Source organism: Canis lupus, chromosome 24 (assembly GCF_011100685.1).
Source record: "Canis lupus familiaris isolate Mischka breed German Shepherd chromosome 24, alternate assembly UU_Cfam_GSD_1.0, whole genome shotgun sequence".
Taxonomy (NCBI): domain Eukaryota; kingdom Metazoa; phylum Chordata; class Mammalia; order Carnivora; family Canidae; genus Canis; species Canis lupus.
The window spans coordinates 28,464,927-28,469,259 of record NC_049245.1 but is presented as its reverse complement, the minus strand read 5'-3'; the positions used below and the strand labels follow the sequence as shown (position 1 = coordinate 28,469,259).

General features: G+C 47.5%; 1 long non-coding RNA gene across 1 annotated transcript; it reads right to left on the bottom strand.

The window, feature by feature from the left end:
* Nucleotides 1-2,095: 2,095 nt before the first annotated feature.
* LOC111092170 lies at nucleotides 2,096-4,108 on the bottom strand. The gene is made up of 3 exons (XR_005377381.1): nucleotides 3,969-4,108; nucleotides 3,684-3,774; nucleotides 2,096-3,445 (listed from the first exon to the last, which is right to left on the bottom strand). It is a non-coding gene; the product is annotated as an uncharacterized LOC111092170 (long non-coding RNA).
* Between the last annotated feature and the right edge of the window lie 225 nt (nucleotides 4,109-4,333).

Below are 4,333 nucleotides of genomic sequence, written 5' to 3'. Positions count from 1 at the left end.
CTGAAGTTATGTGGTCAGCTTGATGACCACACCAAGTGGAGGTAGGAGTGACCTTCCTAACCCAAAACCAGATCCAGGAAGGATTTGGCAGGGACAAGGAAGGACAAGAAGGAGCCTGGGTAGGTATCCTCCCAGCCTCATTTTGTATCTTCATGAACACTAAAATACAGACACATGTTCTGAATCAAAATTCAGAGGTAGAGCTGTAATAGTGTTCTAGGGCTGCTGTAGCAAAGTGCCACAAACTGGGTGGCTCAAGACAACGGAAATTTATCCTCTCCTAGTTTAGGAGGCAAGAAGCCTAAAATTGAGGTATTGGTAGAGAAGAATCTGAAGGCTCCAGGGAAAAGAATCCTTCCTTACCTACCCTGGCTTCTGGTGCTTTCCAGCAAACCTTGGCATTCCTTGGTCGTTAGCTTTATCTCTCCAATGTCTGTCTTCATGTTCATACAGTCTTCTCCCCTCTGTGATGGCTCTCTAGACCTTTATGTTTTTGCAAAGCCTCCTTATAAGGATACCAGTCCCTGGATTTAGGGCAGCCCCTTCCAATTGACATGACCACATCTTAACTTTTTTGTTTTAATTTTATTTATTTATTCATGATAGACACACACACACACACACACACACACACAGAGAGAGAGAGAGAGAGAGGCAGAGACACAGGCAGAGGGAGAAGCAGGCTCCATGCAGGGAACCTGACATGGGACTCGATCCCAGGTCTCTAGGATCACGTCCTGGGCTGAAGGCGGTGCTAAACCGCTGAGCCACCCGAGCTGCCTGACCACATCTTAACTTAATTACACCTACATAGATCATATTTCCAAACAAGATCACATTCACTGGTACTGGAGGTTAGGCCTTGGACATATCTTTTTGTGGGACTCAACTCACATCATGAAGCTTCCGGAGCAATGGGTATAATAAAGACTTTCCCAGGAAATTGGAAGGTATGGTTGTTATACCTTTACAGTCATCAGCTTTCACCCAATCTCAGGTTCATCCCTCAAGAACCGGAAATCAACATGTCTGCTGGGGGGAGGGAGTCTTGTTTAAGACGTCACGTCTTCTGGGGCGCTGTCCCTGACTTCCCCTCCACTTCGCATGTTTTCAATAATGCAAAGCAAAGCCCTGAACTGTCGTGATTTCTTGTACATCGGATGTCTCTGATAGATTATGAAGTCCCTGAGGACAGAGTGTGGGTGCTCATTTCCCCAAGCCCCGGGAGAAGGCATGGAGTAAGTAGGTGCCCAGTAGGTTCGCATTAGGTGGATAGACGGGTGGCCAACACCATCCATCCGTTTTGAAACATCAGTTTGAATTTATTTGTCTTTATCCACCTTCCCATTCTACCATTCCTAGACCAACCACCAAGAACCAGAGAATTAAGTTCATTAATATTCATTATCCCAGCACCACCCCCACCCCCACCACCATCCCTTTGTTTTCTGCAATAGCTTCTTAGCCTGCAGTCAAATGAGCTCAAGGAAAATGATGTGACTTGGCTTTGGAAATGTATTCCTCTGGCTGCCAGAATGGATTTAGCAGACTCAGAGCTCAGTTTGTCACTTCTTCCACGACTGCCTCCCTGCACACACGGAGTGCTCCGACAGTCCCTGAGTTATGAGGGGCCATTCCAAGGCTGTGATGGATTTGATTGTTTTATGCACCGACTTAAGACCTCATTTGCTGCCACGTTCACAAGTGCTTTCTGGGCCGCCGCAGGGAAACTGCGCGTGTTGGCATTGTGCTGTCTCCACCTCCACCCAGCTCCACTGGGGACGGGAGTGCCGAGCGCTGACTTTCCTGTCTGAGCAAAAGCCTCAAAAAGATCAAATGATTTAAGAGTTGCCTTAAAGGTAACTGCTGTATCTCCCTGCCAACCTTCCTCTGTGTGTGTGTGTGTGTGTGTGTGTGTGTGTGTGTGTGTATTTAGTTTAGTTTATTTTTTGGTGTGTCTCATTGAAATATTGCAAAAGATACAAAAACGAAAAGTAGACAACTCTTTTTATTTTATTTATTTGAGAGAGAGAGAGAGAGAGAGAGTCAGAGAGAGAGAGAGAGAAAGAGAGAGCTCAAGTGGGGTGAGGAGGAGAAGAGAAGCAGACTTCACACTGAGCAGAGAGCCCTATGTGGGGCTCGATCCTAGGACCCTGGGACAGCGACCGAAGGCCTGACTCTTAAGTGACTGAGCCACCCAGGTGCCCCAGGAATAGACAATTCTATTTGGCAAATAACAAGCTGACTTCTGTGGAGCCCCGTGGGTCAGTTTGCAGAAGGAGACGCATCCTTTGCTGGAATGCCTCATTTGAACATGTCAGGTTCTCTTCAGCTGTCCCGATGTTTGGGGAATCACTTGATTGCTTATCTGACAACTTCAGGATCTATCCATATTCACCGTCATGTAGACAAACTCTGTCATGTATTCCCCATCATCAGTCTGGTGAAAGAAAGGCTTTCACCCATTCAGAGTTAATCCCATTTATTCTCACCCCCAGAGATGCTTCTCTTCCCACATGCAGTGAGGCTTCCATGAGGGCAGGGTCTGACTCGGCCTGGTTTACCGCTTAATTAAAGAGGTGGAGCTCCAGGGCCTGGCTTATAATGACTCTTATATCCAGGCTCCGGGGAAAATGATAAGTGTCTTCAGCAGGAGAGATTAGCCACATACAGGTGAGGGGACACCTGTTTATCTGGGATAGAAGTCAAGAAGGAAAGGAAGAGCATACAATAGTCATTCCCAAGGGGGCGTCCCTAGACCAGCAGCACTGGCTTCCCCTGTGAATTCACTAGAAATGCAAATTCTCTGTCCACCCTAAACCTAGTGAATCCAAACCCCTGGGGATGAGGCCCAGCAATCTGAGTGTGAACAAACCTTCTGGTGATTTTCACACACACTTCAGTTTGAGGACTATGGTAGCTAAAGGTACATGCAGAGATGCAGTCCATATGTTGGGAGTGAGGAGGGCAGCTCTTAAATTTAATCATGCAGATTTGAGACAAACAGGGATGCAAAATGTGTGTTGGGGATGAACAACCTTTTAGAACACCCAGGCGGAAGACATGAACATCTTGGAGGGAAATGTGAGGCTGTCCTATCCCATCTAGGAGCCAGAGAAAAACAATGGTCAAGTGTCATAAACATGATGACTGTCCAAAGCACATCACGTACGCTGTAAAACAGGAGTTAAAGGTCTGTTTGGTTTGGGGGATAGTGAAAATTATTTCAGTTAATCAAAACAAGACGTGAAAAACATATCACTGACAAACACCAAGTAAACTGTGCCATCTTCCCTCCTCCTTCTGTCTCGAATGCCTGTGGCTATTGATGGGAAAGAAGAAAAAAATGACTTCAAAGTCCAGGAATTTGGGGAGATTGGAATTACACATCATAAGGACGATCATCTCACACATACGTGATTTTTCTTCAGGGGGACTTCCAGGCCTAGGGAAGGAACAGAGAGAGAAAATGGTGGGGCTGGTTCTGAGCTGGAGATTAGGAGGGTGGGTGGGTGCAGGAGACCAGCTAAGAGCCTGAGGAAAACAGTGAAGTGACGGTAGAAATGTCTGGTTACAGACCTAGGCTGCATGGCACTTAAACCAAAGGAGGAGATGGGAACCCTGAGACAGGAGAGAAGGACTGTGCTGTTGGGGTTCTCTCCAAGGTCTGGAGTGGGAGTTACCTGCGGCAGGGAGGTCAGAGGTCAGAGCCAGCCATACTGAATGCATCCTTCAAGACTTCTGTCCATTTGGTCACAGGCCCCGCATCAAGTACTAGATATTTGAGGGACGCACACAGCTATGTTACTTACCAACAGCACAGCTAGTCTTTCCTACCGAGACAGAACTAGCCTATAGTGAACTACCTCCTCTACCCAGATGGGACATCACAGCACCTTTCAACGTCTTACTGTCACTAAACAGCACTGATTTCCGGGAAAGATATTGAGAGCGAGAACTGCCCTCACCCCTGGGGTCTTCCCCTGGGCTGGCCTGGGCTGCTGAGCTGCACATTCTCTGGGGAGTAGAGCAGAGCAGTGAGGAGCTGGGTTTGAATCCTAGCCCTGCCTCTTATTTGCTATGCAACCTCCGGCTCTACCGCTCTCAGCTTTACCCTCCTCCTTGGCAAAATGAGGGTGGAAATGAGGACTAAGTGTGCTAACCCAAGTACAATGCAGGCTGTATGACCCAGTAAGCACTTCATAATGGTCTTGTTGTCACCCTTAATAAGGAAAGGATAATCAAACCCACAATCTCCCAAGTACACCTGTCCATGCTCAATGTAACCTCCCACCTACCTCACCGCCCCACCCTCCCCACCTTCCTCAGCTCT